At 37.9% G+C, this 25,929-nt stretch overlaps 1 pseudogene; it reads left to right on the plus strand.

The window, feature by feature from the left end:
• Positions 1-1,164: 1,164 nt before the first annotated feature.
• LOC126931625 (MICOS complex subunit MIC26-like) lies at positions 1,165-3,407 on the plus strand (annotated as a pseudogene).
• Positions 3,408-25,929: the final 22,522 nt, after the last annotated feature.

Consider the following 25,929-nt stretch of genomic DNA (forward strand, 5'->3'; position numbering starts at 1 on the left):
AGTTGTCAAACATTATAGACACCAATAAAAAAGTGAGTTTTATTGTATATAAATTTTAAAATAAATTTAAATAATTTTAAAAACTGGAGGATAAACAGAAATAAAATCCAGAAAATAAAAAAACCAAAATGGTGGCATTGAGTCTCATGTTAAAAACCACTGAATTATGCCTTTGAAACCCATGATGACATTCCTGCCTCCAGAAACAGTTCACATCTCTAGTGAATGAACTACTTTATTCCCGTCCGGGCCAATTTCATTCTCCTGTGACTAGTGTCAGCTATGTGGAGAAAAAAATCTTTTTTTATTGAATTCATAGTAATGAATGAACTATATTTCAACCAAAGCCATCAATGTATTGGCAGTTAGAATGAAAAATTCTAGTGATCTTTTTATTATACTATATTGCCATACTAGTTTTGTGCTAAAGTGGAAGAATACTGTGAGTTCTTAAGTTTTTCCATTCATTGCCAGCATTACCCCTCTAACGTAAAATAAAATACCATTACTCATATTATAGTGCCACCTGAGTTTACTAAGAAAGTAGGAAAAAAAAAAGAAAAAGAAAAAGCAATTTTCTTAATAACATTAGCATTCACATTCCTAGAAGAAAAGTGTACTGTAATGTCACTTCTATTGACAGAATATACAAGTCTCTTGTGTTTTTATCAGGTGTTTACAATAGGTCAGTGTTTTGGCTAGGGTGTTTAATGCTTTTTGCCATTTATAGTATATTCTGTAGCCTTCTAAAACTGCTTTGGGAAATTTTAACATGTAGAAATGTTTAGTTCACTTATTGCAGGCAATTAAAATAGTTAAGGGAGGAACATTAGCTAATAAAATGTCTTAATTTGGATAATATCCAAATAATAGGTGTCACAATGATGAATTAATAGCTCTTTAAATTGACTTGCCAAACAGCTATTCAACCAATTAAGCCACATGAGTAACTAGCAAGAATATAACATTTAGATGACTATTAATTGGTACCTATGCTAAGAACCTGTAATTCAAATTCAGTATGTTTGGCTTTCTAAAAGAAGAACCAAATAAATATTCGTTTAATAAATTTGCTTCATAGCAATTGACACTGGAATTGAGTGTGAATTCAAATATTTTAGAAATAATAAACAAAATGTATCTTTATGGATTGTAAACTGAATCATGGATTTGAAGGCAGGATCAGAGTTCTTCATGCCCACATTGCACATTGCAGTATCTGTGGCACATAGCCTTCAAGAGGTATCCTACTTCAGCTACTCATGACTGAGTTTGCAATCATCCTGTCCACCATCAATTTAAAATTGGTAGTTTCCATCTAGCAGGGGGGTGAGTGGGGTAGAAGTATAGATGAAATAAGATTGTCCGTGAATACTCAATAAGATAAATATAAACTGAAACTTCTCCTGCTAGTTATGATGGAATAACTGGTACTGGACTTGTCCTCCTATTGCAAACAACTAGAAAATTGGACTATCTGAGGGGACGGGGAGTGGGGAGGCTGAGGCAATTGTAATTTGTAGAGCAAAGAACTTAGAGAATAGAGCTGTGGAAGGAAGGAATGAAGGAAGGAAGGAAAGAAAGAAAGGGAAATAAAAGAAAGAGAGAGAGAAAGGAAGGAATGGAGAAGAAAGAAAGGAAGGGAGGAAGGGAATAAGGGAAGAAGGAAGGAAGGGAATAAGGAAGGAAGGGAAGAAGGAGAGAAAGAAGAAAAGATAGAAAAATAAAGGAAGGAAGGGAGGAAGGAAGCAAGAAGGGAGAAAGGAAGTAAGAAAGAAAGAGAGGAAGGGAGGTAAGAAGGAAGAGAGGGAGGGAGGGAGGAAGGAAAAGAGGAGGGGAGGAAGGAAGGGAGGAAGGAAGATAGGAAGGGAGGAGAAAGACGGGGGAAGGAAGCGAGAGAGAAAGGGAGGAAGGAAAGGAAGGAAGCGAGGAAGGAAGGAAAGAAGGGCTCAAGGAGTCTGTGTAGGACTCACAGACTTCTGAACATTTTTAAGGGGAAACTTCACAATGCTTTTTAAAGAACCACTGGAAAGCTATAAACTGAAAAATTCCCAGAGCACCCACAGAAGTCGGAGACATTTGGGCCGGGCACGGTGGCTCAAGCCTGTAATCCCAGCACTTTGGGAGGCCAAGGCAAGCGGATTATGAGGTCAGGAGATCGGGACCATCCTGGCTAACACGGCAAAACCCTGTCTCAACTAAAAACACAAAAATTAGCTGGGTGTGGTGGCGGGCACCTGTAGTCCCAGCTACTTGGGAGGCTGAGGCAGGAGAATGGCGTGAACCCGGGGGGCGGAGCTTGCAGTGAGCTGAGATCGCGCCACTGCACTCCAGCCCGGGCAACAGAGCGAGACTCTGCCTCAGGAAAAAAAAAAAAAAAAAAAAAAAAAAAGAACTAGGAGACATTTGAGTTCCAACCAACCAAAGTGAAAAAACCTTATTGAACACCTGGGGCACTTGTTAGAGACTCCAGAAGGATAATCCTTTAATGGTAGGGTTAAACTAGCTCTAGAGTAAAGGGTTCCCTAGACCCACCCTGACGAAGCTTTCCAAAAAGATTTAAAAGAATAAAGATAATCTACAGGTAAACTAACTCCCTTCAAAACAAAATTCAAACACTTTAAAGAAAAATTTTCTTCTGGAGCCATTGGTGCCAAAAACATGCCCAAGGCCAATTCAGAGGTCCATGGGGCCAGCTAGCCTGAGCTTGCTCACCTTTAAAGTCTATGCAGCTCCAAAAAAGGACTTACCTCCCAAAAATCCCATGAAGGCTGATGAGCTTTCATTCTACTTAGTTCCCAAGGGTCAATATAAATATGTGGAGGAGTTAAGAACCCAGCTGGAAGAAAGCATCTCTCAGCTCCGACATTATCGTGAGCCACATACAAGTTGATGTCAGGAAACATACTCCCAGACTAAGCCCAAGATGCAAAGTTTGGTTTTGAGGGGATTAGACAGCTATGAATATCTCCAAAATGTATCCTCTGGGTTTTTTTCCAAGACTTGGTGCTATAATTTTGCTGGCCTTGTTGGACTCCTTTTGGCTACAGACAGGTTCAAACATAAAGAAGCTGGTGTATCCACCTGGTTTCACAGCATTAGCTGCCTCTATCTATCATCCACAACAAGCCATTGTGTTTGCCCAGGTCAGCGGGGAGAGATTATATGATTGGGGTTGACAAAGATACATAGTCATAGAAGATACATGGAAGGAGCACTTTCAAAAGCTAGGAAATGAGAATTCACCTATAAATAAGAAGAAAATGCCATGCTTTGCCCATTTTAATCAGTTACAGGTAAGCATTGGAATCTCCTTACAATAAACCAGGGCTTCTACAGAAAAATGGCAGAGAAGTCAGTATTGAATGTATTAAATTTGCATTCTTCTTCAGGAAAATCTATATTAGGCCTCTGTTATCTTGAGTGATGCTGTCCTACAAGCAAACTAATCTGAAATCCTTTCACCTAGAGATAATGAACAAGCCTTAGAACTCCTCATTCTCATGTTGCTATTTATTTACATAATTAAAATCCAAGTAAAAGAAAAGAAAATTTTAAATGCAGACATTTAAAGCCTAAAATTTGCATACTAAAATCAATATACAAAAAAGTATTAATAGGCATGTGAAGAAGCAGGAAAAAGTACAGGACAAATGAATCAATAGAAAAACACCAAGAAATGACAGCAATAATGAAATTCACAGATAAGGACTTTAAAACACCTATTTAAAATATACTCAAAAATTTAAAGGAGGCCGGGCACGGTGGCTCACACCTGTAATCCCAGCACTTTGGGAGGCTGAGGCAGGCGGATCACCTGAGGTCAGGAGTTCAAGACCAGCCTGGTCAATATGGCGAAACCCCGTCTCCACTAAAAATACAAAAATTATCTGGGCATGGCGGTGCACACCTGTAATCCCAGCTACTTGGGAGGCTGAGAATCGCTTGAACCCAGGAGGCAGAGGTTGTAGTGAGCCGAGATTGCACCACTGCACTCCAGCCTGGGTGACAGAGCAAGACTCCAACTGAAAAAAAGAAAAAAAAATGTAAAGGAAAATATGAATATAATGAGGAGAGAGATGACACATATAAAAATAATACAATTGGAACTTTTACACTGAAAAATGCAATATCTGAAATGAAAAAATTAATCAGACGGGTTTAAGAATAGATTAGATACTATAGAAGAAAAGATCAATAAACTTGAAGGCATAGCATTAGAAATTATCCAAACTGAAGCATATAGAAGGAAAAAAGAAAAAATAGGGCCTCAGCGATATGTGGAATAATATTATGCAGACTTTCACAAATGTATTTGAATTTCTGAGAAAAGGGAGGGCAGGAAGGCAGAAAAAGTATATTTGGAAAGATAATTTCTGAAATATCTCCAAATTAGATGAAAACTATAAACTCATAGATCCAAGAAGCTCAACAAATTGCAAGCAAGATAACTCCCCAAAAAACTATACCAAAGCACATCTTAAACTGCTAAAAACAAGTGATAAAAAGAGAAGAATCTCAAAAGCAGGCAGAGAATAAAAGACACATTACTTACAGGGAAATAAACTTAAAAATATCTGCTAGAAAAGAATGAATTTTACAGTGCCAAAAGAACAAAAAGAAGTCAATCTAGAATTCTACATTCAATGATAATGTCCTTTGATAAATTAATATGAAATAAAAAATTTTCAAACAGACATTGAAAAAAATTATCACCAGAAGAACTTCATTTCAAGAAATACAAAAGGACGTCTCAGGCTGAAGGAAAATTAAAACCAGAGAGAAATCAGAAGTGCTAAATATGTGGATAAATATAAAATAATATTTTCTCTTTTTAAAATTTCCTTGAAAAAGAATTGACTTTTTAAAGCAAAGATAATAACAATGTATTGTGAAATTCATAATACATAAAAATAAAGGCTATGACAACAAGAGCACAAAGAATGAGAGGGTGGAAATAGAAATATCTATTGGAAGGTTATTATATTTGAAGTAGTACAATATTATTTGAAGGTGAATGTGTTAAGTTAAAGTTGAAGATTATAAATTCTAGAAAAGACCAGGCTTGGTGGCTCATACCTGTAATCCCAGTACTTTGGGAGGCCAAGGCAGGTGGATCACCTGAGGTTAGGAGTTCAAGACCAGCCTGGCCAACATGGTGCAAGCCCATCTCCACTAAAAATATAAAAAATTAGCCGGGCATGGGGGCGAGCACCTGTAATCCCAGCTACCCAGGAGGCTGAGGCAGGAGAATCGCTTGTACCCGGGAGGCAGAGATTGCAGTGAGCTGAGATTGCGCCATTGCACTCCAGGCTGGGCAACAGAGTGAGACTCCATTAAAAAAAAAATCCTAGGTAAAGTATCAAAAATAAATAAATAAATAAATAACCAAAGAAGTGTAGCCAATAAGCTACTCTTACAGATTAAATGGAATACTAAAACATAGTCAATTAGTCTAAAACAAGGAAAAAAGGGACATAGAACAGATGTGGCAAACAGAAAACAAATAGCCAAATAGTAGATTTAAAGGTAACCATGTTATTAATTACAGGAACTATAAATGTCCAAACACCCCCATTTAAAAAGCAGAGATTGTCAGGATTTTTAAAAGGAAGACTCAATGATGCTGTCTACAAAAACCAGTATTTTAAATATGAAGACTAACATAGGTTAAAAGTAAAAGGATAGAAAAAAACATATAACAAGAAAACACTATTTATAAGAAAATTGGAGTGGATTTCTTAATATCAGACAAAATCAACTTCAGGACTACAAATATTAGTGGAAAAATTGTTGAAGCTGGGTGACTGATAAAGGACAGTTCATGATACTGTTCTATCTACTTTTGTTTATTGTTGAGATTTTTTATAATATAATAATAAAATTGAGAAGTGAGAAATGTGTTAAGACAATCAAACAAGACTCTTGTGTGTGTGTGTGTGTGTGTGCGTGTGTGTGTGTGTGTATGTCTGTTTGCACTGAATATACTCATCACTTATTTTGGTCACCCATTTTGAGACAAAAATAGCTTTACTATTTGTGCATTAGCAGCCTTATATTATAGACACCAACCTTTTTTTCCTTTATTACTCTAATTTCTCTTATAATGATTAGAATACACACATTTTTGAAATAATGACACTTAGGGGCATTGGGGGGGTTAATAATTCTCCTGGTGAATGTGGGTATTAAGTTCTGGAAAACAGTGGTGGATTTTAGTTTTATAGAGTTCCTAGAATTACTACTTATTGAAACACTGTTTGGAACTCATATTTTATAGCTATTTTTTCAAATAATACAGAACAGAAAAGAATGCTTTTTGTTATTAACATAATGTTTTTCTTTCTTTTTTCACAAAAAAGAAAAGCAATTTGATAAAAAGGCATATAATTTACATGACAATAAAACACATCACAAGTGTTATAAATAACATTTAGCCCAGTATTGAAAGGATTTTATCATTTAACTTCCTTTCTCTCTATTATTTTTTATTCTTACAATAATTTCATACAGTTTATCACAGATAGGTATTATTTTATTTTCAATCTCAGCAAGGTTTTGTAGATAAGCACCTAAGCTATTCTCATATTCAGAAGTCAGAAACAAAATATGTCTATATGTATTTTCTTTTCTAGTTCACTAGTTTTCACTCAAATTTCCATCAGAAACTGAAGGATAATATTAAACACAATTATACCAAATATACTGCCTCAGACACACAGCATTTTTTGTTACACAGTAATTTTAACATTGTATATTTTCATGAAACCATACAAAGCCCTTTGATATGGTAATTCATTAACATTTATTTAGCAAATATCATGTGCCAAGCACTTTCATGAACAGGAACATAGCTTTGTTTTAATTTATTCCCTGATTTGTTTTGACAAGGATTTTTTAAATGTTTTAAAAGATACATTGGATATAACTTGATTGCATACATTTTCCAGCCAGGGATCATCTTAATGTCTAAGTCAGAACACAACATTGCACACCTCTGCTCAAAACTTTCCAAGAGCTTCCTTTCCCTCCCAGGAAAGAGCCTGCCAGTTGCTTACATTACTCACATTCGTGGTTCTCAATCCTGGCTGCATATTAGAATTACCTAGGGCCCTTTTAAAACCTGCCGAAGTTTAGGTCCTATTTCAACCCAGTGAAGTCAGGATTGGTTGCATCAAGTTGGGGGTTCTCCAGGTGGATTCAAATGTGCAGTCAGGGTTCAGAACCTCTATCCTGTACCCATCAAGCTTTATCCAACACATACAATCTTCCCCCATCCCTCCATCTCCCAAAACCTCTTCTCCTACAACTTTCCCCACAACCCATTTCTCTCTAGCCACACTGGCTCCTCAAGGATCTTCCAACATGCTGGGCATACTCCCAGATCAAGGCCTTGGCCTCAACTAATCCCTCTACCTACAATTCTCCCAATCACAAGTCTTGCTCCCTCATTTCTTTCAGGTCTTTGCTCAAATTCATCTTTGCATTGAGGGTTCCCTGTCTCTGCTTTTTAAACCGTACCCTCCTCCCACCATGCTCTGATACTCCCTAATCTCCCTGTCCTGCTTTATTTTGATTGGCAGCACTTGTCACCATCTGATTTATTATACCTTTTATTTATGCATTTGTTTACTATTTCTCTCTGTGTGTCTGTAATTGCCACATCTTCCCACTCCCCAAAACTAAGTGGTCTAAGCGGGGCTTTGTCTGTTCTGTTCACAACTATATTCTCAGGACCTAGGACAATGCCTGCCACTTATTTGGCACACAATTGCCTATTTGTTGAATGAATTTAGAGCAAACAAAAAAAACAACACCCTCTATAGGAAAATAGCATGAGCCATTTCACAGCAATCTTTACCACAACACTAGGAAGTAGATATTTGTAATTTTGTTCTCAGTCTCCGTCCTTCTCCAGTCACCTCACGTTACTATAGAAGAGATACTTTTCTGGACCACCATGCATTTCGCTGCTCATTGCCATCTGCAGTTCCAAATCTATTGTTATTTTCATATGATGCTCTTGGCTCCACACCACCATCAGGAGGAAGTGAATGTGGGGTAGACCACACATTCAAGCTTGGATTCACCACTCACCCCCTTACATATGAGTACAGATGTATCACACTTCGGTGAAGTCTTGGGGAAGAAGAGAAAGATGTTTACATTAAGGGAGTGCAAAAATAGACTTGAATATCAGACTTCTTTTTCCTAAACGTTCTCTATTGGTTCACCTTAATTAAAACTGGCTTTCTTTTCACACAGGCTCCAGGCTTCAGTTGTGGTCATTTGCTTCTCGTTTCTTCTCTTCTCTCTCCCGTGTTCTCCCTCATCCCTAATTTCTGTTTACTTCTTCATTGAGTACAGTTTAGCCTTCTCTTTAGTTAAAATTTTTCCTTCCGATACATACTGTTAGGCACTACTTGCACTTACAACTCTTTGTTAAGATAATTTCCTAAATAAAAAGAGCTCTCCTCCACTTTAAGAAGAATTATGGTAGCCAAACATAGAATTAATTTTTCTCTGTTAAAACTGGTTATGCATAAAGGCTGGGTGCAGTTGATCATGCCTGCAATCCTCACACTTTGGGAGGCCAAGATAGGAGGATCACTTGAGCCTAGGAGTTCAAAACCAGCCTGGACAATATAGCAAGACCCCATGGCTCAAAAACACTGCCTTAAAAAAAATTAGCCAGGCGTAGTGGTGTGTGCCTTAGTCCTAGCTACTCAGGAGGCTGAGGCAGGAAAATCACTTGAACCCAAGCGTTCAAAGTTACAGTGCATGATTGTGCCACTACATTCTAGCCTGGGTAAAAAAGCAAGATCCTGTCTCTATTTTTTATTTTTTTTTAATTTTTATTTATTTATTTATTTTTTGAGACGGAGTCTCACGCTGTTGCCCAGGCTGGAGTGCAGTGGCGTGATCTCGGCTCACTGCAAGCTCCGCCTCCCGGGTTCCCGCCATTCTCCTGCCTCAGCCTCCTGAGTAGCTGGGACTACAGGCGCCCGCCACCGCGCCCAGCTAATTTTTTGTATTTTTAGTAGAGACGGGGTTTCACTGTGGTCTCGATCTCCTGACCTTGTGATCCGCCCGCCTCGGCCTCCCAAAGTGCTGGGATTACAGGCTTGAGCCACCGCGCCCGGCCTCTGTCTCTATTTTTAAAAACTATATACAAAGAAGAGAAAGAAAGAGGTTAAGTGACTTCCTCAAGGTAAAATATCTAGTAATTAGAGTTCAAACCTAGATGGTCTGTGATACCTGTATTTCTTAATTTGCTGATGATAAGAAAAAAAAAAAAGCCCTGGGTTTGGTAGACATTAGTATTGCCATTTCACAGGAAAAGATACCGGCTCATCTTATTCAGCTTTGTTTATAAATAAAAAGACACTGATCTTTTCATTATATCACATTGTAACAGAAGCTGAAATACCTTATGTTGAGAAATTGTAAGTTTGGTTTATATAACAAATATAACTGTAATGCTCTATTTTGAGGAACTATAAATTTAGGGAGATATATAATTATAGCCTACAGTTATATAGCATTTGCCAGGTAAACAGGCACTCTTTTAAGCATTCTACATGTGTTAAGTATATAAGTCATATAACCTATATGACAACCCCATGAGGTGGGAGTTATTATTATCCTCATTTTATAGTCACACAGCTAGTAAATGGTAGAGCTGGGATTTTAAACCAGGTACTTTGATTCCAGAGTATGTGTTCTTTATCACTCTGTAATATGAAGAAACAACTCCTACTTTAAATTCCAACCCTGCCCACACATTTGAGGATTTACTATATGCCAGGCTATTCTAAGTGCTTTACATATTGTGTTAATCCATTTAATCTGCCATTCCAAAATACCTGAGACTGGGTGATTTATAAAGAACAGGAATTTATTTCTCACAGTTCCGGAGGCTGGCAATTCTAAGGTCAAGGTGCCAGCAGATTTGGTGTCTGGTGAGGGCAGCTCCCTGCTTCCAAGTAGGTGCCCTGAACACTGTGTCTTATGGTAGAGAACAAAATGGACAAAAGGGAGCTAGCTAGTTCCTTCGGGCCCTTTCATAAGGGCACTAATCCATTCATGAAGGCAGTGCTATCAGGACCTAATCACCTCCTAAAAGCCCCACCACTTAATGCTATCACACTGGCAATTCAGTTTCAACACATGAATTTTAAGGGGCATTCAGACATATGTTGTGTCATTTAATTCTTACAAAGTCCTGGTGAGGTAGGCATTATCACCCACATTTTACAAATATGGAAACTAAGGCTCAAAGAGCTAAATTACTCATATATGCTAATGGAGCAAATAGATGGTGAGCCAACACTTGAATCCATGTCTTACTATATTATAATATATTCTCTTTTCAGAATACATAGTGCATCTAGAAACGTACACATACAAATACATACAAAATACTTGGAATCCAAGTTCTCAGTGAACTTACATATTAAAAAAGAAATGTGTGAACTTTTGATTTTGTTTTCAATTTTTAAAAATACAATAAAAATGATTGGAACCCTGTTTTTCTCTTGACCTTAAGGGAAAAGATGCTGTCCTGTTTTTTGTATCTCAATACTAAGCACGGTGCTGGTGAATGAAAGAGCAAATATTCATTCCCATGAATAGGGATTTACTTCTTAAATCCTGAATTTTGGATATGATGGACTCCTAAAAATGAGGTTTGTGCTTTAAACGTGATAGATATTGGAAGTTATCATATAAGCAGAAGAGATACCGTAATATTTGGAAGGTATTTAGCTTCACAAATAAATTAGCTGTAGACATTTGGCTAAATGAGATCTAGCCGAATAATATGTCTGAAATAAAATGGGCTATTAATATGGGGAATTTGGTCAAAGAAACTGCTTTTTGGGCTAGGGAGAAAATGATCATAGTCAACAAGAGAGTTTAAGATTGTGTGCGTATTTTTAAAAAGAAAGGGGATGATAAAAGGGTTCTGAACACAGGATGATGTCAACCTGGAAAGAGTGCTTGGAAAATAGGACCTGATGGAGAGTAAGAGTAGTGTTTCTATGTGAGTTTCTACAATGAACTATGCTGGGCAGGAGGCTAGGATGGGGTGGTGGGAACTGTGGTCCCCAAATATGTCAACATCCTAATCTGAAACCTGTGGATGTGTTACTTCATATGGCAAAAGGGTCTGCAGATGTGATTAAGTTAAGTATATAGATGGTGAGATTATCCTTGTGTGCCCAATATCATTACAAGGGTACTTGTAACTGGAAAATGGCAGCAACAGAGTTAGAGAAGGAGATGTGACATCAGAAGCAGAGACTGAGGTGATGAACTTTAAAGATAAAGGAAAGGATCACAAGTCAGGGAATGCAGACAGCCTCTAGAAACTGGAAAGGGCAAGGAAACAGTTTCTTCTCTAGAGCCTCCAGATGGAATGCAGTTCTGCCTACACTTTAATTATGGACCTATTTAATTTAATTTAATTGTGAGACCCATTTTGGACTTCTGAGTTCCAGAACCATAAAACAATAAATGTGTTATTTTAAGACACCAATTGTGTGGCAATTTGTTACAAGAGCAATAGGAAACTAATTCAGAAGCCAAGTTATCAATCATCATCATGGTCAAAGAAGCAGTTTTTAAAGAAGACAAGGCTGAGCAAGCAAAAGAATATATCACTAAGAATAAGATTAATAAGTAGCGCTAGGTAAAATTTCCATATATACAAAATAAAAGACAAATGATGACATACTGTGAAAAATGCCTGCAATAAACATGGCAGAAAAGAAATGCCATTATTATTGATAAAGAGCTTTTCCAAATTAAAAAAAAAAAGGCATCCTTATGGCAAAATAAGCAAAGGACAAAAATACATAATACCCAGGAAGAGTACAAATGGTAATAAGTATATGTTTAAAAAGTAATCTCATTTCTTTTTTTTATTATTATACTTTAAGTTCTAGGGTACATGTGCACAACGTGCAAGTTTGTTACATATGTATACATGTGCCATGTTGGTGTGCTGCACCCATTAACTTGTCATTTACATTAGGTATATCTCCTAATGCTATCCCTCCCCACTCCCCCTTCCCCACAATAGGCCCCGGTGTGTGATGTTCTCCTTCCTGTGTCCAAGTGATATTGTTCAATTCCCACCTATAAGTGAGAACATGCGGTGTTTAGTTTTCTGTTCTTGCAATAGTTTGCTGAGAGTGATGGTTTCCATCTGCATCCATGTCCCTACAAAGGACACGAAATCATCCTTTTTTATGGCTGCATAGTATTCCATGGTGCATATGTGCCACATTTTCTTAATCCAGTCTGTCACTGATGGACATTTGGGTTGATTCCAATTCTTTGCTATTGTGAATAGTGCTGCAATAAACGTATGCTGCATGTGTTTTTATAGCAGCATGATTTATAATCCTTTGGATATATCCCCAGTGATGGGATGGCTGGGTCAAATGGTATTTCTAGTTCTAGATCCTTGAGGAATCACCACACTGTTTTCCACAATGGTTGAACTAGTTTACAGTCCCACCAACAGTGTAAAAGTGTTCCTATTTCTCCACATCCTCTCCAGTACCTATTGCTTCCTGATTTTTTAATGATTGCCATCCTCACTGGTGTGAGATGGTATCTCATTGTGGTTTTGATTTGCATTTCTCTGATGGCAAGTAATGATGAGCATTTTTTCATGTGTCTGTTGGCTGTATGAATGTCTTCTTTTGAGAAGTGTCTGTTCATGTCCTTTGCCCACTTTTTGATGGTGGTGTTTGTTTTTTTCTTGTAAATTTGTTTGAGTTCTTTGTAGGATCTGGATATTAGTCCCTTGTCAGATGAGTAGATTGCAAAAATTTCCTCCCATTCTGTAGGTTGCCTGTTCACTCTGATGGTAGTTTCTTTTGCTGTGCAGAAGCTCTTTAGTTTAATTAGATTCCATTTGTCAATTTTGGCTTTTGTTGCCATTGCTTTTGGTGTTTTAGACATGAAGTCCTTGCCCATGCCTATGTCCTGAATGGTATTACCTAGGTTTTCTTCTAGGGTTTTTATGGTTTTAGGTCTAACATTTAAGTCTCTGATCCATCTTGAATTAATTTTTGTATAAGGAGTAAGGAAAGGATCCAGTTTCAGCTTTATACTTACGGCTAGCCAATTTTCCCAGCACCATTTATTAAATAGGGAATCCTTTCCCCATTTCTTGTTTTTGTCAGGTTTGTCAAAGATCAGATGGCTGTAGATGTGTGGTATTATTTCTGAGGGCTCTGTTCTGTTCCATTGGTCTATATCTCTGTTTTGGTACTAGTACCATGCTGTTTTGGTTACTGTAGCCTTGTAGTATAGTTTGAAGTCAGGTAGCGTGATGCCTCCAGCTTTGTTCTTTTGGCTTAGGATTGTCTTGGCATTGTGGGCTCTTTTTTGGTTCCATGTGAATTTTAAAGCAGTTTTTTCCAATTCTGTGAAGAAAGTCATTGGTAGCTTAATGGGAATGGCATTGAATCTATAAATTACCTTGGGCAGTATGGCCATTTTCACAGTATTGATTCTTCCTATCCGTGAGCATGGTATGTTCTTCCATTTGTTGTGTCCTCTTTTATTTCACTGAGCAGTGGTTTGTAGTTCTTCTTGAAGAGGTCCTTTACATCCCTTGTAAGCTGGATTCCAAGGTATTTTATTCTCTTTGAAGCTATTGTGAATGGGAGTTCATTCATGATTTGACTCTCTGTCTGTTACTGGTGTATAAGAATGCTTGTGATTTTTGCACATTGATTTTATATCCTGAGACTTCGCTGAAGTTGCTTATCAGGTTAAGGAGATTTTGGGCTGAGACGATGGGGTTTTCTAAATATACAATCATGTCATCTGCATACAGGCACAATCTGACTTCTTCTTTTCCTAACTGAATACCCTTTATTTCTTTCTCTTGCCTGACTGCCCTAGCCAGAACTTCCAACACTATGTTGAATAGGAGTGGTGAGAGAGGGCATCCCTGTCTTGTGCAGTTTTCAAAGGGAATGCTTCCAGTTGTTGCCCATTCAGTATGATATTGGCTGTGAGTTTGTCATAAATAGCTCTTATTATTTTGAGATATGTTCCATCAATACCAAATTTGTTGAGAGTTTTTAGCATGAAGGGCTGTTGAATTTCGTAAAAGGCCTTTTCTGCATCTTTTGAGATAATCATGTGGTTTTTGTCTTTGGTTGTGTTTATATGCTAGATTACATTTATTGCTTTGCATATGTTGAACCAGCCTTGCATCCCAGGGATGAAGCCCATTTGATCATGGTGGATGAGCTTTTTGATGTGCTGCTGGATTCGGTTTGCCAGTATTTTATCGAGGATTTTTGCATCGATGTTCATTAGGGATATTGGTCTAAAATTCTCTTTTTTTGTTGTATCTCTGTCAGGCTTTGGTATCAGGATGATGTTGGCCTCATAAAATGAGTTAGGGAGGATTCCCTCTTTTTCTATTGATTGGAATAGTTTCAGAAGGAATGGTACCAGCTCCTCCTTGTACCTCTGGTAGAATTCGGCTGTGAATTCGTGTGGTCCTGGACTTTTTTTTGGTTGGTAGGCTATTAATTATTGCCTCAATTTCAGAGCCTGCTATTGGTCTATTCAGGGATTCAATTTCTTCCTGGTTTAATCTTGGGAGAGTGTAAATGTCCAGGAAATTATCCTTTTCTTCTAGGTTTTCCAGTTTATTTGTGTAGCAGTGTTTATAGTATTCTCTGATGGTAGTTTGTATTTCTGTGGGGTCGGTGGTGATATCCCCTTTATCATTTTTTATTGCATCTATTTGATTCTTCTCTCTTTTCTTCTTCATTAGTGTTGCTAGCAGTCTATCAATTTTGTTGATCTTTTCAAAAAACCAGCTCCTGGATTCATTGATTTTTTGGAGGGTTTTTTTGTGTCTCTATCTCCTTCAATTCTGCTCTGATCTTAGTTATTTCTTGCCTTCTGCTAGCTTTTGAATGTGTTTGCTCTTGCTTCTCTAGTTCTTTTAATTGTGATGTTAGGGTGTCAATTTTAGATCTTTCCTGTTTTCTCTTGTGGGCATTTAGTGCTATAAATTTCCCTCTACACACTGCTTTAAATGTGTCCCAGAGATTCTGGTACGTTGTACCTTTGTTCTCATTGGTTTCAAAGAACATCTTTATTTCTGCCTTCATTTTGTTATGTACCCAGTAGCCATTCAGGAGCAGGTTGTTCAGTTTCCGTGTAGTTGAGTGGTTTTGATTAAGTTTCTTAGTCCTGAGTTCTAGTTTGATTGCACTGTGGTCTGAGAGACAGTTTGTTATAATCTCTGTTCTTTTACATTTGCTGAGGAGTGTTTTACTTCCAATTATGTGGTCAATTTTGGAATAAGTGTGATGTGGTGCTGAGAAGAATGTATATTCTGTTGATGTGGGGTGGAGAGTTTTGTAGATGTCTATTAGGTCCACTTGGTGCAGAGTTGAGTTCAATTCCTGGATATCCTTGCTAACTTTCTGTCTCTTTGATCTGTCAAATGTTGACAGTGGGGTGTTAAAGTCTCCCATTATTATTGTATGGGAGTCTAAGTCTCTTTGTAGGTCTCTAAGGACTTGCTTTATGAATCTGGGTGCTCCTGTATTGGGTGCATACATATTTAGGATAGTTAGCTCTTCCTGATGAATTGATCCCTTTACCATTATGTAATGGACTTCTTTGTCTCTTTTGATCTTTGATGGTTTAAAGTCTGTTTTATCAGAGACTAGGATTGCAATCCCTGCTTTTTTTTTGTTTTCCATTTGCTTGGTAGATCTTCCTCCATTGCTTTATTTTGAGCCTGTGTGTGTCTCTTCATGTGAGATGGGTCTCCTGAATGCAGCAAACTGATGGGTCTTGACTCTTTATCCAGTTTGCCAGTCTGTGTCTTTTAATTGGACCATTTATTCCATTTAAATTTAAGGTTAATATTGTTATATGTGAACTTGATCCTGTCATTATGATATTAGCTGGTTATTTTGCTCATTAGTTGATGCAGTTTCTTCCTAGCATCGATGGACTTTACATTTTGGCATGCTTTTGCAATGGCTGGTACTGGTTATTCCTTTCCATATTTAGTGCTTCCTTCAGGATCTCTTGTAGGGCAGGCCTGGTGGTGACAAAATCTCTAAGCATTTGCCTATCTGTAAAGGATTTTATTTCTCCTTCACTTCTGAAACTTAGTTTGGCTGGATATGAAATTCTGGGTTGAAAATTCTTTTCTTTGAGTATATTGAATATTGGCCCCCACTCTCTTCTGGCTTGGAGAGTTTCTGCCGAGAGATCTGCTGTTAGTCTGATGGGCTTCCCTTTGTGAGTAACCCAACCTTTCTCTCTGGCTGCCCTTAACATTTTTTCCTTCCTTTCAACTTTGGTAAACCTGACAATTATGTGTGTTGGAGTTGCTCTTCTCGAGGAGCCTCTTTGTGGCATTCTCTGTATTTCCTGAATTTGAATGTTGTCCTGCCTTACTTGGTGGGGGAAGTTCTCCTGGACGATATCCTGCAGAGTGTTTTCCATCTTGGTTCTATTTTCCCCGTCACTTTCAGGCACACCAGTCAGACGTAGATTTGGTCTTTTCACATAATCCCATATTTCTTGGGGGCTTTGTTCATTTCTTTTTACTCTTTTTTCTCTACACTTCTCTTCTCACTTCATTTCATTCATTTGATCTTCAATCACTGATAGTCTTTCTTCCAGTTGATCAAGTCAGTTACTGAAGCTTGTGCATTTGTCACGTAGTTCTTGTGTCATGATTTTCATGTCTATCAGTTCTTTTAAGGTCTTCTCTGCATTGATTATTCTAGTTATCCATTCAGCCATTCTTTTTTCAAGGTTTTTAGTTTCTTTACACTGGATCCGTGGTTCCTCCTTTAGCTCTGAGAAGTTTGATTGACTGAAGCCTTCTTCTCTCAACTCATCAAAGTAATTCTCTGTCCAGCTTTGTTCCGTTGCTGGCGATGAGGTGCATTCCTTTGGAGGGGGATATGTGCTCTGATTTTTTGAATTTCCAGCTTTTCTGCACTGCTTTTTCCCCATCTTTGTGGTTTTATCTGCCTTTGGTCTTTGATGATGGCGATGTACTGATAAGGTTTGTTGTGGGTGTCCTTTCTATTTGTTAGTTTTCCTTCTAACAGATAGGACCCTCAGCTGCAGGTCTGTTGGAGTTTGCTTGAGGTCCACTCCAGACCCTGTTTGCCTGGGTATCAGTAGCGGAGGTTGCAGAAGATAGAATATTGCTGAACAGTGAGTGTTGCTGTCTGATTCTTGCTCTGGAAGCTTCGTCTCAGGGGTGTAGCCAGCTGTGTGAGGTGTGAGGTGTTGGTCTGCACCTAGTGGGGATGTCTCCCAGTTAGGCTACTCAGGGGTCAGGCAGTCTGTCCGTTCTCAGATCTCAACCTCCGTGCTGGGAGAACCACTTCTCTCTTCAAAGCTGTCAGACAGGGACTTTTACATCTGCAGAGGTTTCTGCTGGTTTTTGTTTAGCTATGCCCGTCCCCGGAGGTGGAGTCTACAGAGGCAGGCAGGCCTCCTTGAGCTGTGCTGGGCTCCACCCAATTCGAGCTTCCTGGTGGCTTTGTTTACCTACTTAAGCCTCAGCAATGGCGGGCGCCCCTCTCCTAGCTTCGCTGCCACCTTGCAGTTAGATCTCAGACTGCTGTGCTAGCAATGAGGGAGGCTCTGTGGGCATGGGACCCTCTGAGCCAGGTGTGGGATATAATCTCCTGGTGTGCCGTTTGCTAAGACCCTTGGTAAAGAGCAGTATTAGGGTGGGAATTACCCGATTTTCCAGGTGTTGTGTGTCTCAATTTCCCTTGGCTAGGAAAAGGAATTCCCTTCCCCCTTGCGCTTCCCAGGTGAGGCAATGCCTCGCCCTGCTTCCGCTCTAGCTGGTCGGGCTGCACCAGCTGACCAGCACTGATTGTCTGGCACTCCTCAGTGAGATGAACCCGGTACCTCAGTTGAAAATGCAGGAATCACCTGTCTTCTGTGTCACTCACGCTGGGAGCTGGAGGCTGGAGCTATTCCTATTCAGCCATCTTGGGTGCCCCCCCACCAAAAGTAATCTCATTTCAAATGAAGAAATGCAAATTGAAACAAGACTGTGATACCATTTTTAATTTACAAAACTGGAGCAGGCTTTAAAAAAAAATCATATTCAAAGTTAGCAAGAATTCCAATAGACTGGTAGTCTTAGCCACTGCTGATGAAAGCGTTTAGTCATGAGCTCTTTTTGAAAAATGATTTACTAATATTTATTAAAAGGTTTTAAAATGTTTACATTGTTTGATCCAGTAACTCTGCATTTAGGGATTGGGCTGGTAATTGTTTTGCCTCATCCACGTCTCTATTCCACCACCTCTTTGTCCTACTCTATGTCTTGTATAGATTAGCTTCACAAGCTTCCTTGCTCTCTAGCTTCTAGTAGGGTTTAGACAATAAAAACACTTAAAGGAGCTCAGAGGGAACAAAGGAGATTTGGGAGTTATTATTCCCCCCAACTGCTCCCTCCTTGCAGCTGTAGTTTTGTGAGTGGCATCATTCCTCTAAGCCAGTCCTTCTCAAACTTGAGTGCATCGGAATCATCTTGGGGCTTTTTTCCTAACTCAGTAGGATGGAGACAGGGCCCAGGAATTTGCATTTTCAACAGGTTCCAGATATTTCTGATGCTGCTGATCACAACACTACATTTGGAGAAGCACAGCAGTAAAGCCACAGTTCTCCTGGGACAGTCTCTATTCCTCAGCTGAGACTTTCTCTGTGTTCCAGTGACCCTATAGCCTCCCTTTTCTCCTTCAGATCTCGGTGCAGATAAGGACTTCTTTGACAATCCCTGAATGTTTCACCATTCCTTGTTGATTCCCTTATAATCCTGTCCACACCTCTTGTAATCAGTCCCTTCATTTAATTCTCTTGAATTGAACACTTTGAACATTGCCATTAGTTTCCTGCTAAAACCCTGGCTTTCATAGAAATTTGTCCTGGGGAAATAATCAAAGATGAAGACACAGACTCAAGTGTAAGGATTTTTTTTTCAGCATAATTTGCAATAGCAAAAATATTAGAAACAAGGTATACGTTCAACAACAGGGGAAACTTAGAATATTATACACTTATGAGTGACTAATTACATAACCATACTGACTAATGTGTGGAATACTCATGATGAAATGTTTAAATGAGAATAAGATATAAAACTACACTTAGAGAACATTCCCAATTTTGTAATTATGTGTTGATATGCTTGTATAAGGTTTAAATTGAGGTGAAATTGGAAAGAAAGTGTAGTTTACTTGACAATGACTACAGACACAGTTTATTGAAGGAAGATTTGCTTTGCTGGTATATTTGTATTTTTCTGATTGAATATTTTGAACCAAAAGTATAATTCCTACTTAAATTTTTTTCTCTTTTATTTCCAACTGGTATCAGCATGAATACCACATTTTACATAAACTATAAATATGCTTAAATAGAAAAGAGTCAGAATTCTATTCTAGCAATGGAATTAATTCCTTATGTCCAACCATTTTCTATATGACCCTTTTTAACACATGGATTCAGACAAATGTAATCCACAAATATTTACTGTGAGCCTGCCCTCAAAAAATTGACACTCTAGGAAGAAACATAAGACACAAGGATGCAATGTGGAATAGTAGGAAAAATGCAACTTGGAATGAAAACACCAGAGTTGGAGTCTGGGCTATATCATAATAACAATTAAGCAGTTCATAAAATCTTTTGCAGAGGATATAGTAGAATGTAAATTATAAAGCTCAATTATGTAATCAAGGAATCATGAAAAGCTTTTTAATTAGAGTCTAAATCTCTGTGGCATGCATAATGGCACGTATGTGTTTACTAAGTCAGAGTTAACATTAGTCTGTCCTTTTAATTCTTCTCCAATTCAGAACAGATATACACATTGTTCTCACTGCATAGGCATAATTACAAAAGTTTTGGAATATTGGTTACATTGAAAATGAATATTCAAAAACCAGAGCTGATGGTTAAAACAGAGGTGGCATTATTCTTAGAAGGGAAACTCAGAATACCCTGACTCTTAATTATGGTGAGTTTTCATAAAGAAGACTGGAAAGGCTGCTTAGGAATCTAGCTTATGAAAAGAAAATGTGCAGTACAACATTGGTGTGGTCCAGAGATAAAATGATAAAGAAAAATTGTACAGCAGAGAGATGATACAATAGCGGACTAATGGCATCAAGCTGATATTGACTGAAGGGTTCAGATAAAATTTGAATGTAGGAAAAAATGGAATATCAAATTGAGGGATATGAGCAACTAAAATGTGACGATAGTTCCAATTCTGATATTTTCTGTCTTCATTACAGCATCCTGATATTCTAATTATCCCATTCTTTCATGCCCACCAAACCTACTATTTGTACAAATAATAAACTCTAGTTCTTTACTTTTCTCTGTTCTTTCAGAACACCTACCTACCCACTGCAACCCATTTGCCTTCCTACCCAGTATGACCCTATGGCAAGCCTTGTTAGTAGAACACTTGTTTGAACATTGACCTGGACTCTGTGGCATAGCCTGTTTGCCAGTCTTCAAGCATAGGAAATCTCCACTGAATATTTTCTTTGCTCATACTCAAAAGCTGCCAGGCCTGGCTATAGAATCACAGAACTTTTGCCTAAAATGGTGATAAGAACACAATAAAAATTCTCTTCTGAATTCCCACCAAACTAACCAGGAAAATATATGAAATGAGAGAAATTGTTTATGAACATAAGGCAAAATAAAAGATAGAGTCAGATTTGTTAAGAAACAAAATTATCCTTCTTACCTACCTGTGAAGTAGGATTGAAATATGACAACCTTTCTTCCTGAACATTTACTCATGGCCACAGTGACCATGACTCAGTAACTAAAGTTATCAAAGTTCTACTTATTCTTAGTTACCTAGGTCATTTATTATCACACAGGGAAGTAATAGGGTGGCATTTTCAGGTATCCAAGGACTCAGAAACCAGATTGTCTTCCCAAATAAATATCCTGAATGCCTACTGTAGGACCCCAAGATATTAATCAAAATTTAGATTCAAGAAAAAAAAGTGGCGTAAGTGATCAATAAGATTAGTTAAATATACAGAGATAAATTGAATTTATACAAATGGTCTATAAATGTGAAATAAAGCTACTTGGAACATATTATTTATACTATTTAGTACAAAGACAATTATGCAGTTTATGACTACATTTTAAATGAAAGAGAAAAACAAAAACACAGGAGAGAAAGGAGGAACTTCACAAAGGGAGACAAAGCTCTGGGTGAAATGTTTCTCAGAAAACTCAAGTTCTTACCTTGTCCTTGATTTTAATAATTAGATGCTAATGGCCTAAGAATGGTTTAATGGAAAGAGGATGCTTCTTTCTCAATTATTGCAGAGAAAAAGAGCAAATTAATAGTCCATACCTAAGAAGAGGAAAGAGATTAAAACTTAAGAAGTATAAAATAAGACATTTTATTTCTGTAACAATTAAAATGGCCGTTTACTGATTTTTCTGCCCTGCACCTCTGCATTTTTCTGGGAAAAGCACTCCATTCCCCCATTCCCACTGGAATCATAGACTCCAAATGGAGATAATGTGGTTTTTAGATGATCTTATTTCCCCAGTCTAGATAATCTAGAAGTGACCCTCTAACTTAAGCTGAGTCAATCATAGAACCTCATCTTCCTCACCCACTTGCCATCTGGCCCTATAAACTGGTACAGCACAGAGGCATATAGACACCTGGCACAAACTGTGACCATCACGCTCCTTCTTCAGGGTTTGTTCAACTGGGTCTGCGGGGAGGCAAGAGATAAAGCCGAGAGATGTCTGACGTAGTGTATGTGGAGAAAACTAATCAGAGAGAAGCAAAGAAGGGAGGCCGAGTAAGAGAATACTGGTGGTATTAAGTGTCTGGTTCAATGGGTCTCTAGCTGCACTCGTGTAGGAGCCAGTGAATTTCCATTTTGCCTAAGCTAATTTGAGATAAGTGTCTACATCTTGCAACCATATACTACGCAAATGGAAGAATTATGATTGTAAATGTAAATGAGCTTAATTCTTTTAGCAAAAAGTCAAAGACTCAGATTGGAATGGAAAATGAAATCTAGTTATTTAAAGAAAGGCATCTAAAATAAAAGATTACAAAAAGATTAAAATAAAATAATTTGTAAATACAAACCAGACAGATATAGAAGGCAAATATAATTCAAAGCTGAAAGCATTCAATAGAAAAAGTATTGTCCCTTGGTATGAATTAATAGTGCGCTCCATGCAAAAGACATAGTAGGGCTGATGTAGCAGCTTAAGAATGTCTTCAGGGTACTTTTCTATTTCTGTTTTACCATCCTTGGCATGTGGCTCTCATTCTGGTTACAAGATGGATGCTTTAGCTTCAGACATCACTTCTGTGTTCCAGGCAGAAAAAAGAAGGGAGAAACAAAGCAGAAGGGATGGCATCTTAATTAAGAAAGTAAAACTTTCTAGGAATCACTGGCAGGCTTCTGTTTTACATTTCATTGTTAAGAAGTACATCATACAGCCACCCATAGTCGCAGTGGAGGCCAAGCAGAGCACACTGACACCCCCAAGTTATAATTCTGTTACCAAAAAAAAGGAGAGAATGGAAACTGCAAAGGCAACTTGTAGTGGCTGGCACATCTGTCAATGGTAACATAAATTATACACTCTTGCATCTTCTACAGTCCTCTGGTTTTTATGAGAAAGATTTTTCCTAAACACTCCTCAGCCTGTTTGTACAGCTCCTGGCCTCAAACTTCCCCAGGGAAGATGGAGTGACTTCTCTGCTTAGTGAGTTTAGGGTAAGAAACAGAAGAAACAGGCATACACAGTTCAGTTGTCTCTTTTTTTCTTTTTACAGGAAATACATTTTGGTCCGCTGCATTATGACATTGGCATTTTATAGCACTGGGATCGTTGTGAGGAGAACTTGGTTTTCCAGATGTGCCTGGGATGCTGGGGGTGGGTGGGTAAGCACGCCTTGTTCTGAGTCTCAGTTACCGTACACGTAAGCCACTTCCTTCAACCTGGCCTTTATCAATACTTAAAAGGATATTTAGAATTAGCTTGTCAAGTTCTTTTTTATTTTTCTGTTCTTTTCTTTTTTTGAGAAGGAGTCTTGCTTAGTCACCCAGGCTGGAGTACAGTTGTGCGATCTCAGCTCACTGCAACCTCCGCCTCCTGGGTTCAAGCAATTCTCTCACCTCAGCCTCCCGAGTAGCTGGGATTACAGGCGTCCACCACCATGCCCGGCTAATTTTTATGTTTTAATAGAGACGGGGTTTCACCATGTTGGCCAGGCTGGTCTGGAACTCCTGACCTCAAGTGATCCACCCTCCTCAGCCTCCCAAAGTGCTGTGATTAGAGGCATGAGCCCCCACGCCCGACCGGTTTGTCAAGTTCTATAAATAAATGTTGTGATTTTGAGTGATTGCACTGGTATCCTATGTTTAATTTTCTGAAGACTTGCCAAACTATTTTCAAAAATGACTCTACCATTTTCCATTTCCACAAGCAATATGTGTGTGCGTACATACACAGTATGTGCATATATATGTGTATATGTATATATATCATATATATATTCTCATCAGACATATAATTTGCAGATATTTTCTCTCATTCTGTGGGTTTTTTTACTTCCTTGATAGTATCCTTCAAAACACAAAGATTTTAATTTTTATTAAGTCCAATTTATTTCTTTCTCTTATTTGTGTTTTTGATGTAATGTATAAGGACATACTGTCTAAAGTCATGAAGATTTATACTTTTGGTTTTGTACAGGAGTTTTACAGTTTTAGATCTTATGTTTAGGTCTTTGATCCATTTGGAGTTAACTTTTTTTGTATATATTGTGCAACAGGAATTCAACTTCATTCTCTTGCATGTGGATATTCAGTCATCCAAACCCCATTCATTGAAGAGATTATTTTTTCCTCACAGAATGATTTTGGCACTGTGTCGAAGATTAATTGGCCATACAACTTTAGGTTTATTTCTGGGCTCGTGATTCCACTGCATTGGCCTATGTGTCTATCCTTATGCCAGCACTGCAGTCTTGATTACTGTAGCATTGTAGTGAGCTTTGAAATTGGGAAGTGTGAGTCCTCCACTTTTGGCTTTTTCAATGTTGTTTTAGCTATTCTGAGTCCCTTGCATTTCCATAGGGTTAGCTTGTCAATTTTTGCACAAAAGCCACTGGAATTTTCACAAAGATTGCAATAAATCTATAGAGCAATTTGGGCAGTGTTATCTATAATTTCAGCTTAAATTCCCTCTTTAATCAAGAGTTATTTAAAAATTTTGTCTATCCTTTTGTTGCATTCTTTTTATTACATGATTAGAAAATGTGACATTGTGAGTTCTATTGCTTAGATTTTGTTGAAATCATCTTAGTTAGTTCTTCTAATCCAAAATCCATTTATTTGATAATGTCCCATAGACATTTGAAAACAATACTCATCTATAATCATCTATGTGTTTGTGTCTATATATGTTCACACTTTTAAATCATGTTATTTAAATCCTTGTTTATTTTTATTTACTTGATATATAAGTTTATAAGAGGGTTTATTGATAGTTTCCACCGTGATTGTGGATTTGTGATTATTTCTGTATTTCTAACAGTTAAAAAACCTGTTAGACCATAAAGAATGCTACCTATTACATCTTCATGGTCACTTATTTTTTTACTCCATTTTTTTGCAGTGATTAGGGGACAGAGTATATCCCCTCCAAATTTTTGATACATATTGAATTTCTATTTTTATAATCAATAGTTGAAGTGAATGAACATGCTCTAAAGAAGACATTACACTTTAGTGCTCTTTCCATATTCCTTCTATAGCCCCCTCCTCAGTACTTCTCATCTTGAAATCATTTAGGCTTTTGTTTCTACAAAATTTATCTTTTACGTTCTATATTAGTAATGAATTAGTCATAATGATAGCTTCCAATGTATTTATGGCAATAATTAATGCATTTAAACTGTTTGGTATGGTGCCCGGCACATACTAATCACTCAGTAATGTCTGCAATGATGATGAAGAGTATCAATATTACTGTCATTCTGCACAGAGCCATTCTTCTTTCTCGACAAGGTCTCTTAGAGTGACCTAAGCTTCAGCTTTTACTATCACTACTGCCTGGATGAAAAATCTACCTTGACTCTGCTCAGGAGCTCCCTTGTTTTATTTTCCATTTCCACTACAGATTACTACTTAAATGTTCCACCAGAACATCAAGATCAACATATCCAAACTAGACTATCTCCTAACTTCCCAATTTCCATTCACAAAACAAGCATTCTTTCCTTTTACTCATCTGAAATGTTGGAGACATCTTTGCTGCCCCTTTCAACTTGCCCTCAGCATGGCAGTTGAGCCCAGTGTCTATATCAAGCAGTTGCTGATTTAATGTTTGCCTTCTTCCCTCTCCTTCAATATATTGCTAAGCCCTGCAAAAACTTACAAAAATGCCACTTCTATCCATCTTTCCCTTTATGGCTGCCTCCTCTCAATGTATTTTTTTAGTCTAATATCAAGTAAGACTCCCAAATTTCCTCCTTATTTTTCGATTTCTTCTCCCTTTTACTATTTTTGCATGTTAATCCTCCTCAAACATAGTGCTAATCATACATTTGCTATATACTACCAAACTGGCTCCTTGCTTTGAATGTAAGTCCAAACCACTCAGGCCACCACTCCAGGCTTTTTACTGACATGGGTCTAAACTACATCATCCACTTCCTGCTTTATGGACAACATGCATCAGTCAAAATGACACGCTGCTACTTTCCTGAAAACACCAAACACTTTCTTAATGGCATGATATTTATCCTTGATATTCCTTCTGCCCAGAAAGCTTTCTTGAAGCATCTTTGCCTAT

The sequence above is a fragment of the Macaca thibetana genome, chromosome 11 (assembly GCF_024542745.1).
Source record: "Macaca thibetana thibetana isolate TM-01 chromosome 11, ASM2454274v1, whole genome shotgun sequence".
NCBI lineage: Eukaryota > Metazoa > Chordata > Mammalia > Primates > Cercopithecidae > Macaca > Macaca thibetana.